Source organism: Narcine bancroftii, chromosome 4 (assembly GCF_036971445.1).
Source record: "Narcine bancroftii isolate sNarBan1 chromosome 4, sNarBan1.hap1, whole genome shotgun sequence".
NCBI classification, from domain to species: domain Eukaryota; kingdom Metazoa; phylum Chordata; class Chondrichthyes; order Torpediniformes; family Narcinidae; genus Narcine; species Narcine bancroftii.
The window spans coordinates 219,837,671-219,850,924 of NC_091472.1; the positions used below are offsets into that span (position 1 = coordinate 219,837,671).

General features: G+C 46.1%; 1 protein-coding gene and 1 long non-coding RNA gene across 10 annotated transcripts in view; one reads left to right on the top strand and one right to left on the bottom strand.

The window, feature by feature from the left end:
• Positions 1 to 1,978, top strand: part of LOC138761598 (uncharacterized) — a 37,585-nt gene extending 35,607 nt beyond the window's left edge. Inside the window, exon 4 of the long non-coding RNA XR_011356384.1 lies at positions 1,695 to 1,978. This is a non-coding gene — a long non-coding RNA (uncharacterized lncRNA). The remainder of the gene's footprint in view (positions 1 to 1,694) is intronic.
• LOC138761596 (uncharacterized) overlaps positions 1 to 13,254 on the bottom strand; it is a 756,070-nt gene that overhangs the window by 98,403 nt on the left and 644,413 nt on the right. The window lies entirely within an intron of this gene.

Sequence of the window (13,254 nt, forward strand, 5' to 3'; positions counted from 1 at the left end):
CCCCTTCTCTGGGACTTCAGTTACTCAGATTGAAACTGAAACAGCTTACTTCTTATACAATACATACATATGTGCTGGAGAAACTCAGCAGGGCACACTGCAACCTTGGGAATAAAGGCAATCAAAATTTCGGGGATGAGCCTCTTTTATACTGCCACCTTTTTATTTAGGCATCCACCTATTTATCCAGATTTTTGACAAAAGGCCAAGGCCCGAAATGTCTATTGCTTTTTACTTCCTATGGATGCTGTGTGACCTTCTGTGTTTTTTTAAAATTTAGACATACAGCACAGTAACAGGCCCTTCCAGTCCATGAGCCCATGCCACCCAAATACCCAATTCACTTACAACCCCCCAGTACATTTTGAAGAGAGGGAGGAAACACTGAGGAAATACATGCAGTAACGGGAAGAACGTACAAACTCCTCACAGATAGCACTGGATTCAAACTTGAGTTGCTGCCACTGTAGTAGCATTGCGCTAACCAGCACTTTTGCGCACTGCACTCGACCTCCTGCCTCTGTGGTTTGTCTTGTTTTACTTCTGGATCAGCATTTTCGAATGTCAGGAAGGAGGCGGTTGAAAAGGTCTGGCCAGTTTATCTGGGCTCACCAGCATTCCCAAGGTTCACCAAAAAGACATCAGCAAACAGCTTCTTCTTCCCAATGCATTAAGTATTGTCAATAGATCTCCATCGGTTACATTGGACAACAATTTGTATTCAAAATGTTTGCTTCCTGAAGAAAAAAGTGGGGATTATGATAGAAAACTTCAAGCTAAATGCAAAGACAATTTCAGGTTTGCTGAATTACATAGGAAGTTAAAGAAACATAAAATTAACTTTAATTGAAGTTAGCAAGTTTAATGGCATAACCTAAACATGTTTTGCCACTGATTTTCATTTGTACTCAGCATCTGATGTCTTTCGTGTCAGTGTCCAACAATAGTTGGCCAGCATTGATGAATTCCAGTTACCCTGATACTCCTTTTCCTGGTGAAACCTTTCACCATGTTCGTCACTGACGGCACCGAGATCAGTAGAGAAAAAGTCAAAGTGCTAAAGCAGAAATGAATTTTCAATGACACGTGTGCTTGAAGCATGTTAAAAATATGACAGGAAAACATAAAAATAGGTTATATCTAAAAACGGTGCATAATAGGAAATTATTAAGGTGATTTGCGTGATCAAAGCAAAATCTTAGTTGACAAGTTTTAAAGAAAGCTGTTTTGTTCCAAAGATGAAAATAAATTCCCCAAGGTTTAGCAATAAACTTTAGTCAGATCTTCAGCTCCACCTGTAATCACAATATGAGCTGCAGCTCAGAGTTTATTCTCTTGCTGTGACCTAAGATGATGCATAAAGATAAAGGTACAGTGTGATTCAAATCTTTTGCAGGAGATGGCTTTTGGCTGAGCCATTAAACCATGACTCCATCTAACCTTTCACAGGGGCACAAAAGGTTTATTGACAATTTTTCAAAGATGAGCAAAGGAGCATATTGTGTTGCCAATATTTAACTGGATCCAATTTCAGCAAGAAACAGATTAAGATGCCATTATTATAGTCTTGGAGTTGTAGAAAATTAGAGCCCTGTGGCCCACTGAGACTGTGCTGACAATCATCTGGTTTTTTATTAACACTAGTTTTACCTTGACTTCATTTAATTCTCTCCACATTTCCATCTACACACCAGAGGCAATTTGCAGTGGCCAATTAACACGCCAACCAGCATATATTCTGGGATGTGGAAGGAAACCAGAGCCTATAGAATAAAGAGCGAGAGAACGTGCAAACTCCATACAGACAGCACCCAAGTTCAGGATTGTACCAGGTTACTGGAGTGGTAAGGCTGCAGTTTCTTCTTGCTGCACCAAGATGCTGACCCAATTACTGTTAACATAAACTGTTTCTGGGACCGAGTCAAGCATAAGCAGCTTATTGCATTTCCTACATGACAATCATTATTGCATTTCAAAAGTAAAGCCATTCGAAATATCCTGAATTTATGCAAGTATTTCATTTAAATCTTTAATAAAAATATTCCATGAATGATCCATTTCTGATTTCAAACAGAAAAGATGGAGCCAAACACATTTATACAAATGCATACATTGTGCTTTGTAGAGTTAATGATGGTGCCTGCCAGTTATTTTGGAGTATATATTTGATTTTGTTTTTTATTCAGGAACCTGTAGTATTGAATTTGCCTTATTTGGAGACAGACTACCTCTATCTAGTTTAACTGGTTGCCTGTAATTCTTGCAGGATTTACTATGCCTTGGGAAGAAGTGAGGTGGGATGGTATAGAGTGGATGGAGGAAAAAGGGTGGAGAGGAGAGAGGAGAGTGGGAGGTCTCGGAATGTGGAAAGGAAGAAAATGGGAGAGAAGAGAAAAATATGGGAGTAAAGGAGTGGAGGTGGAAAGAGAAAATGAGTGAGAGGGGAGAGCAATTCGGAGGGGGGTGATCTAGTAGTGGAAGATATTAAAAACCGAGTGGTGAGAAGAGGAGTGTGAAAGAGAGCAGAGAGCAGGGGTCGACTAGAGATGCCAGACAGAAGGAGGGTGAGACTGTGACTGAGGAAGCCATTGATACAATATACCTGAATTAGGTCATTCAGCCTATCGAGTCCACCCACCATTCCATCACAGCTGATTTACTATGCCATTCTCCTGCCTTCTCCTTGAAACCTTTGATTCCCTTCCTAATCAAGAACCAACGGCCTCTGTCTTAAATATACCCAATGGCTTAGCCTCCATTGATTCATCACCCTCTGGGTAAAGTAATTCCTCCACATCTCTGTTCTGAAAGGATATTTTTGTATTCTGAGGCTATGCCCTCTGGACCCTAACTCCCCCACCACACGAAGAATTCTCTATATGTCTACTCGATCCAGGTCTTTCAGTATTCGATAGGTGTCAATGAGATTCCCTTCATCCTTCTAAACTCTATATTATTCCAAGTTTTAACACTGAGCCAGTCTTCACCCAAAACTTCAACATACATCTTGTGCCTCCACAAATGTTGATTGACCCTCTGAGTTCTTCCAGCATTGTGCTTTGGTTCCATATTCCAGCATCTGCAGCCTCTTTTGTCGACATACACTCAACCATCCAGCATCAGTAATGGTGTGGACTAGTTGCATGAATATACAACTAGTATATTGTGCAAGAACATTGCAGTGCATCATGCATTATCATTCTCTCATTCTAAATAAATTGCCAAGCTATATGTCATCTCACTTGCATTGTAAATAATATTGTTATACACTGAAATTCTATATTTTAAGGCTAAATACTATCAGTGTAAAAGACAGTGCAAATAAATCAAATGAATGACTGATTTCTCCGTCACATGAAGTGTAAGCGTCTTCAAAGAGGCTGTAGCTGCCAATCAGCCTAAACATAAGTAAAATTGCAATGCTGGAGAAACTCAGCAGGACAGTGTCCTTTATATAGCAAAGATAAAAATACAGAACCGATGTTTCAGGCTTCATCAATGCCAGCCAACATTTTTCCATACCTTGATGAAGGGCTCAAGCCCAAAATGTTGGTTATGTATATTTTTATCTTTGCTATAAACCGTGCATCTTGGCGCCTCACAGTTCGGCGGGCAGCAACCTCCTTTGAAGAAGACCGCAGAGCCCACCTCACTGACAAAAGGCAAAGGAGGAAAAACCCAACACCCAACCCCAACCCACCAATTTTCCCCTGCAGCCGCTGCAACCGTGTCTGCCTGTCCCGCATCGGACTTGTCAGCCACAAACGAGCCTGCAGCTGACGTGGACTTTTACCCCCTCCATAAATCTTCGTCCGCGAAGCCAAGCCAAAGAAGAAAAAAGATGGAGAGACAACAGATGTGGGTTCGAGAGCAGGGAATGGGATGGCTGGTAAGTGGAGTGGGAGGTGGAGGAAGTAAGTGAGTAAGGTTTGGAACAGGAACACTGATGAATGCTTCTCCATCCCACCTCCTCTCTCTTACCTCCTACACTCTCCCTCTTTCTTACCTTTCCTCCCCCATCACTTTTCATCCTCTCACTTTCCCTTCCAGCACGCTCCCTCCCCCCTTTTTCTCCACCAACTTCTAACTCACCTCTTCCATCCTGATCTTTTCTATTCCTTTCATTTTCTCTTTGTATCTCACATGCCTTGCCCTCACTTTCTCTACTCTGTAATGTGACTGATTACACTCAGAGACAAGTGACACTTTTAATAGCTTACGATTAATGGCCGGTAGACACAAAAGTCCTCAGGTGAATCTGAGGTAAGGCGGGAAAACCAGGGTTTATATTGGGGTGGGTGAGGGTGGAGCCAGGGGAGGAGCCATCCATCTGAACAACACAAAGACAGTGAATTCCAGTTCACTGCCTTCACCCCTTCCTTCAGAATAAAACCTGTGGGTGAAAAACAGAGACCATTCATTCAAAAAAATCTGATAGTTTACAAATATTTACAAGTTAAATCTGTCAGGGGGGTCTAGTTATTCTGGTTGAATGCCTCAGTACTGGAGGACTTCGGGGCTTCCCGAACTTCCTGGACCCTTGTAGTACTGGGTCTCAAGGGCTCCGGCTCTGATCGTGGAGTGGATTGGACCATTTCCCAAGCAGTGTCATCTGGAACCCTGAGTGGGGTACTCAGTAGTTCCTGGCTTGTGCCAGGTCTCTGATAGAGACCGTGTCCTCTCTACTGTTAGGGTATGCCACGTAGGCATACGTTGGGTTGGCATGCAGCAGGTGCATCCTCTGAATCAAGAGGCCTGTATTACTTTCCTCACGTATTTTCTCAGCAGGACTGACTCTGGTGCCATTAGCCCCAGATGCGGATTTACTCTGGAACATAAACATAAGCTTGTGATGAGTTCCATTGGTTGCTGCTCAGAGGAGCGATCTTTTGGAGTGGAGTGCTGTGGGTAGGACTTCTTGCTAGCACAACTCTGGAAGGCCTTTGGACAGCAGAGCCAATTTCACGGCCTTCCATACAGTCGCCGTCTTTTTTTCAACTTGTCCATTCCCCTGGGGATATAGCTGTAATACTCAAACAGGGTGAAAATAGAGTGCAAGACAGTGATGACCATGGTGATGGTCATGTCTGGGCAGGGGATGGCGAACAGAAAACATGAATACTCGTCAATGAAATTAAGCAAGTACACGGTTCCATTGGTGGAAGAGAGGGGACCCTCGAAATCGAAATTGAGTCGTTCGAAGGGACGGGATGCCTTTATCAGGTGCGGTTTGTCGAGGCGGTAGAAATGCGTATTGTACTCCACATAGACCTGGCAGGACCTGGTCATTTCCCTGATGTCTTCAATGGAGTCGGGCAGCTTGCATGCCTTGATAAAATGAGCCATGCGAGTGATGCCCGGGTTTACAAATCTCATCGTGCAGTGACTGTAACTGGCCTGTGTGTGCAGAGGCACAGCTTCCTCTTGACAGGGCACCTGGAGGTTCATTGAGAGTACCTGGCCTGTATGCTATGTTATAACTATAGGTGGAGAGATCAATCCTCCACTTAGTGATCTCATCATTCTTTATTTTACTCCTTTTTGCATTATTAAACATAATGCCACCGATCGCTGGTCGGTGAGCAGGGTAAATTTTCTGCTGGCCTGGTAATGCCTCCAGTGTCTGATGGCTTCTACAATGGCTTGAGCCTCTTTCTCCACTAATGAGTTCCGATGCTCATGACCTTGTAGGGTATGCGAGAAAAAGCTAACTGGCCTGCCCGCCTGGTTAAGGGTAGCACCCAGAGGCATTGTTTTCCACCTGGAAAGGTGCGTTCTCATCCACCACAGGCATGGTGTCCTTTGCAATGTAGCTCCGTACGTAGTTAAAAGCCGTCTGGGCTTCAGCTGATAATGGGAAGGAGGTGGATTTTAAGAGGGGGTGGACTTTATCCACGTAGTGAGGAACCCACTGGGCCCACTAAAGAGAAGAAGCCCAGGCACTTCCTTAAGGCCTTCCTGATCTTCGGAATCAGGAGTTCTAACAGGGGGCTCATTGATCAGGATCAGGGTACGGTGAACTGAGATGTGTGTTGTACTGATGGCAGGTTCCACCCCCATCTATCCATATATAACCTTGGTTTCCCTCCTAAACCCTGAGCCCTTCTGAAGACCACTATAAGACCCTACCCTCAGATATAAGCTAATAAAAGTGTTTGTTCTCCTTCCAATCATGAGAGCTTTTATTCGCGCTCCACAGGGCCAATGATGCCATTCTCCACCACATAGCCCATGATCACCAGATATTTAGTCCCGAACAAACACACTGGAGCTGTACGTGAGATTAGGACCTTGGTTGTGTGGAGAAACTTCTGGAGGTTGGCATCGTGGTCTTGCAGAGAGTGTCTACAAATGGTGACGTTGTTGAGATAAGGGAAGGTGGCCTTCAACTCATATTTGTCAACCATTTTGTCCATCTGTTTCTGGAAGACTGAGTCCCCATTAATGATACCAAAAGGGACCATCCGGAACTGATAGAGCCATCCATCTGCCTCGAATGCTGTGTTGGGGCGGTCCTCTGAACTGATGGTATGCAGCTTTCAAGTCAATGGTCGAATAGACCTGATACTGTGTCATTTCATTTACCATGTCCGAAATTCGAGGGAGGGGTTATGCGTCCAGGAGTGTGAAACGATTAATTATTTGGCTATGGTCAATCATTAGCCTGGACTTCCCCTTTTATGACTACCACCTGGGCTCTCCATGGGCTGTTGCTAGGCTCAATAATATTTTCTTTGAGCAGCCGCTGCATCTCGGTTCTAATAAATTCCCGATCCCCTGCACTGTATCGCCTTCTCTTTGTGGCCATTAGTTTGCAATAGGGAGTCAGGTTCAGAAACAGTAGGGGGAAGAATATTTAGGGTGGAGAGACTGCATGCGGTGTCCAGATTTTGGGACCCTCCATCTCACACAGTGATTGGAGGAAGTGGGCCAGAATACTCCATGGTCATGCTTTTAAGATGACACAGGAAGTCCAGGCCCAGCAACACAAGAGCACACAAATCCTTCAGTACATGCAAATGGAACTTACAATATTCTTCCCTTTTACAATTAGGTGTATCATACAATACCCCTGGATAGTCGCAGAGTACCCCTGGATATTCGCAGTAGTCCGTTGGGTACACTCTTAAGTTGTACCACAGAGCCGTTGCAGAGTTTATAAAGCTCTTGGTGAAGCCATTGTCTACCAAGCAATCAGTCAAGTGTCCGCTTACCCTCACCTCCATCGTTGAGTTATTCAATTGGTGAGGTATTGCCTGATCCAAGACTACCAATACCAGTGCTCTGGAAACCCTGTCGCTCTCCATGTCGATGTCGACTCTCTCCCCTTGGCCCAAAGGAAGACAAGATGCCATCGACCACAAGGTGCAGCAAGATGGCCAATATCCATCTTGATCTGAAGGAGGACTAGGTGGAGTCAACCACGAGGTGCGGCAAATTGGCCACCGTTGCTTCCACCGGCAGGCCTCACCACGAGGGTCCCTTTTTTCGCCCTTTCTCTAATCCGAGCATTTCCACACCTTACTCCACTGCTCTCAGGGCATTTCATCCAAAAGTATTGTTACTGTATGGCCAGGTTAATTGATGATGGATTATGTAGTGGAACACGGTACTGCAGGCAAGTCCGACCATGTCCTCACTGGGCTGGGCAGGCTGGCCCACTTTCTGTACCTGTAGCCCTCCCCATAAGATCCCCTAAAAAAGGCTGAGAGCCCTAGTCTCCTCCCTCATACGTGAGCTAGTAGCTTGTAAAGGCACGTCTGGGTCTTCTGATCAATACAGCCTTTGACTGGCTCCTTTGTGTCTGCGAGTATCATTGATCGCACCACAGATTACATGGTCGTTTGGCAGTCTTTGGACAAAGTAAAACAGGGGAGCCTCGGAGGAGAGAATGGAAGGAATATGGAGCTGCGAGGGTTATAGGACTGGAGGAGGCAACAAAGGGATTTGAACACAATGAGAATTTTAAATATGTTCATAGAGTCTATTAAGACAAAGCATTTTCATTCGACCATTCAAAAATATTAGTATTCTCTTATTATTATTAACAATGTGATTAAAACCATGATTAACTTACAATTAATTATTTTTAATTGCATGATTTTTCATTTTATTAGAGATTAGTGTTAATGTTAAATATGCTAATGAACACAGCAAATAATAATGTTTTTGCTGCAGATTTCAGCTGAAACCAGATGATTCTCTCATATTTTATATTATTTTTTTAAATGTGCTTTTTCCGGTCAAAGATAATTTCACGAAGGGTTATAACTACATAGGTTGTGTGAATTGATACCCTTATTAGGAAGCCCCTGCATGTACAAAGGTTAGCTGTAAAATAATCTTAGCAAGCACGTGAAAATGCCAGTCAAAAAGGGAGAAAAAATCTACCAACTCTAAACCATTCCTTTTCACATTAGTAGTCCCCAAAGGCCCACTACGAGTCAGTAAGAAAAGGTGCAACATTGCCTCCTAAAGTTTTGGCCAACATATCAAATGAAATCAAGAGGTTTTGGATCCTGTACCTGATCTGAAATGGCAAGGATTTGTGGAGAGGATCTCTTGTGCAGTTCAGCTGTGAGGTGAACTGACAAATTAGGTCTCTTGATTCTGCCAGTAATTTGGGTGTATATTAACAAAACAATGGTGCTTTCAATTACTGTACAATGGCGGTTGCATTCAGAACAGTTGGCAACAGTCAGCATGATCCTTTCCAGAACTATAGCCATTTGTTTCCATATTAAAGATTGCCCTCCAAGGCAGTGGCAGATCTCTCCCTGCTTCTTCCAGCACCTTCAGCCTACTGATTCTCCAGGACAGCAGAGTGGGTGACACACATTCATGTTGTTTCTGAAGTGAGATGCTAAACCAAACTTTGGGACTGTTCTTACCTTGCCCATGTTCCTACTGAAAAGCAGACCAAATATGAAACTAAATAGGTCAAGCGTCCTAATGGTAAAGGAGCAGGAGGAATGACACAGATATCGGCAGGAAAACAAGTTGTGACGGGGACATAGGAGATCAGTCAAAAGGTAATGTTGGGAAATGTTAAATTATTCTTTTTAGCAGGGAAAATAAAAAAAGTCTCCAATCTAAATAATCAAATGTTACAGAACAGTAAGACACAGAGGGATCTGGATACCGTCAGACATGTTCGCAAAAGGCCCTAATCGTTATTTTTGTTATCAGGAGATTTAAATGCAAAATAGGGAGGTCATGCTTCAGTTGTGCAAGGCATTAATGAAAATACTTTGTACAGTACTGACTTTCTTATTTTATTTAATTTAGACATACAGGCCCTTTCAGCCCACAAGCCAGTACTGCTCAAATACACCCAATAACCCCAGTACATTTTTTTTGAAGGGTGGGAGGAAACTAGAGCACCCAGAGGAAATCCACACAGAGGTGGGGCGAATGTACAAACTCCTTACAGGCAGCACCACCTTCGAACCCCAGATGCTGGCGCTGTAACAACATTGTGCTAACAGCTATACTAACCGTGCCGCTCTGAACAGGTCAATGAATAGTTCAATGCAATGGTACCAATACAAAGAAGATTCACTGGAATGGGCTGGGTGTTTCACCTTGTTCAAAGTTTAAAATTAATGTTAGAGTGCATACATGACATCACATAAAACTCTGAGATTCTTTTTCCTACAGGCCAGACAGAATTTCTAATTACCAGTAACTATAAACTGTACTTAAGAAGAAAGAAATGCACACAAAGACAGAAATGTAAGACTGTTTAAAAATAAGGGATGAAGCAAACTTTTTCTTTTGAGAATAATGCCTCTGGAACACTCCAAAGAGCTGTGGAAGTGGAGTCTTTGAATACTTTGAAGGCAAAAATGAATATTTGTTAAGCAAAGAGATGAAAGGTGACCGGGAGTAGGCAGGAATGCAGAATTTAGTTACAGTCATATAAGCTATTTTAATTTTTTTGATTTTAAATTAAATTTAAATTTAGACATACAGCATGGTAATAGGCCTTTTTGGACCACAAGCCCGTGTTGCCAAATTACACCCAATTGACCTACAACCCTGGTATGTTTTAAATGGTGGAAGGAAACAGGAGCCCCAGGAGGAAATATAGGCAGACACAGAGAAAACATACAAACTCCATACAGAAGTGTGGGATTCAATCCCCGCTCTTGGTCGCTGGGACTGTAACAGCGTTGCGCTAACCGCTATGCTAACCGTCCCACTTTAGATTTCATTAATGGCTGAGCAAGCTTGTTGGGTCATGTAAGCCATTCCTATTCTTACTTCAAGCACAGTGCTACTTAAATTCTACCAACATCCTTCAGAGAGATGTCTTTGTCAAGAGGTAACTATTAATCTAAGATTTCTCAGTACCATTTGGCAAAACAAAAAATGCAAGCGTGCCCTTATATGCTAGGTAAACAAGAAGTGTGCCAATACCAGGGAAACTAGTACAATACATGGTGGTACACCACCGGCCTACTGCAGGGGGCAACCTCTGTACCTGAAGGAGTGTAAGGGGACAGGACAACACCTGGCCGGCTGTCAATCAGTCGGCCTGAAGGCATCAAGCCCCACCCGGTCAGGTGTCAATCACCCTCCAGGGTATAAGCCTGTGCCGGCCTCCCGAGGCTTCACTCAGAGTTGCTGCAGCCACAGCCAGCCTGGCTCTGTGGAAGTCTTTGTGGATTAAAGCCTGTTCTACAGTCTTTATCTCTGTGTGTGTCTGATTCTGGCTAAGAGTGCACCACAATTTAATCCACAAAATTTTCCCACGGTGGCTATGGAAAAACTCCTGTGCACAGGGAGCCTCGAGGTCAACCCACGCCATCCGGAAGTCCAGACGCGCTTCGAGATCTGGAAGCACGCGGTCGAGACAATCATCGAGGCACAGGAGGGCGACATCCTGGACTCCAAACGGAAGAGGTTGGTCCTACTCCAGTCAAAGCTGGGTCCCCGTGCCTTCCAGGTAACCAAAGGCTGCTCCATGTACAAGAGAGCAATGGACACTCTCGAGAACTTGTACATTTGGTCTGTGCAAGGTACCTCCTCAACACCCGAGCTCAACAACCCGGGGAGATAGCTGAGTCTTACCTGGGACACTTGTGAGAGTTGGCCCTACTGTGTCTGGCTGAACCCGGGGTAGGTGCAGAGAAGGTCGAGAAGCTGATCCGGGACGTCTTTGTCCGAGGGCTACGTTCAAGGGCCATCCGGCAGAAGCTGTTGGAAGACAATATTTACGCCCTAACCAGGACTGTGGAAGTGGTCCAAACCCTGGAAGCAGCAGCCCTGCACGTCGAAGCCTTCGATTCCAGTTTCCCCCTGGCTCCCTCATGGCCCTCTCACACTGCAGCTGCAGCCCCAGACTGAGCTGGGGAGGAGAATGTCACTGCGGCAGGTGCCTGGCGCCCCTATAAGTACTGTGGGTCCTGGTGTGGGTCAAATCGACTATCACACCAAAACTGCCTAGCTAGGAACCAGTATTGTTCCCGATGCAGCAAGGAAGGCCACTTTGCAAAAGTGTGCCTCTCTAAACCTGCCGGCAGCTCAGCGGCCCTCGATGACCTCCCCACCTCCCCCGCAGACCCCCCCCCCACGTGCATGTGCCGGGCGGCACCATTATCCCCGTAACAACTTCCGCCTTTCCCAACTTCAATCTTGCAAAATTTGGCCCCGCCAGCAATCGTGGCAGCGTGTGCCCCAAGCATCTGCACCAGCACCCGCCCTCGCCGCCGCCACTCGCTAAGAACTACAGTGATGTCACTTCCGGCTGATGTAACGACGACACTGCCACCGGCTGTGAAGACGTCAGTTCCCCTGGCGCAGCACACACGGAGGCCAGTCAGTCAGCATCCCCCCACATGCCGCCGCCACCTTGGGCCAGGCAGTGACCAACACGGAGGGCCCCCGATGACGTGATAATGACATGGTCAACACAGGCGATGACCAGGCCACCCTACCTACGCTCCCCATGCCTCCGGGTGCCATCAGCTGCAGCACGCCGCACCCAGCAACCGATGGCAACGTGGTCAACACGGGCGATAACCAGACCACCCTATTGACGCTCCCCATGCCTCCGGAGGTCATCGGTTACCGCACGCTGCACCTCACGATCGATATCGATGTGGTCAACTCGGGTGATGACCAGGCGGCCCTATCAACACACCCCATCCCTCTGGATAGCGACGACACCGAACCCGAGAATGTCCTGGTCACCATCACACTGATCATGGACATCCCCACGACCTCGAGCGCTTGATGATGGATGTGCGAGTGAACGGGCAGGTAACAAAGTGCCTGTTGGACAGTGGCAGCACCAAGAGCTTCATTCACCCAACCGTTGCCCACTCCCTAAGGTTAAAGGTCAAGCCCACCACCTGCTCGATCGCCCTCGCCGCCAATGATAAGACTGTTGGTACCCTCGTGTGCTGCTTGGTCGATATAACGGTGGGATGGGAGACTTACGCAGGATTCAGGCTCTTGGTCATGCCAAAACTCTGCGCACCTCTCCTCCTGGGCCTGGATTTCCAGTGCCACCTGCAGAGTGTCACTCTTGCCTTCGGGAGGCCCCAACCTCCACTCACATTGCACAGCATGCCAACCTACCAGCGCCGGCCAACCTGCGGCCTCTCCACACTGCGGATCACCCCATCGGCGCTCTTTCCACATCTTGCACTAGGCTGCAAGCCGATTGCCACCAGAAGTAGGCACTATTGTGCTGCAGACAGGGACTTCATCAAGGTGGAGGTACGGCGACTCTTGGCGGAAGGTGTTATAGAGCCCAGTAACAGCCCTTGGAGAGCCCAACTTCTGGTGGTCAAAGGGGGAAGTAAGCTGAGGATGGTCGTGAATTACAGCCAGACCATTAATCGGTACACCCAGCTGGATGCCTACCCTATGCCGAGAATTGCCGACATGGTCAATGAGATAGCCTGCTACTGGGTTTTCTCCACGATTGACCTGAAGTCGGTGTATCACCAAATCGCTATCCACTGGAAGGACAAGCCCTACATCGCCTTTGAGGTGGAGGGGCACCTGTATCAGTTCCACCGGGTTCCTTATGGAGTCACGAACGGAGTCTCCGTCTTCCAGTGGGAGATGGATCGCATGGTAGACCGGCACGAGCTGAAGGCGACATTCCCATATCTGGATAACGTCACTATCTGCGGCTGTGACCAGCAGGACCACGATGCTAACCTGGAAAAATTCATCCAGACGGTGGCAGAGCTGAACCTCACTTTCCACAAGGAGAAATGTGTGTTCAGCACCACC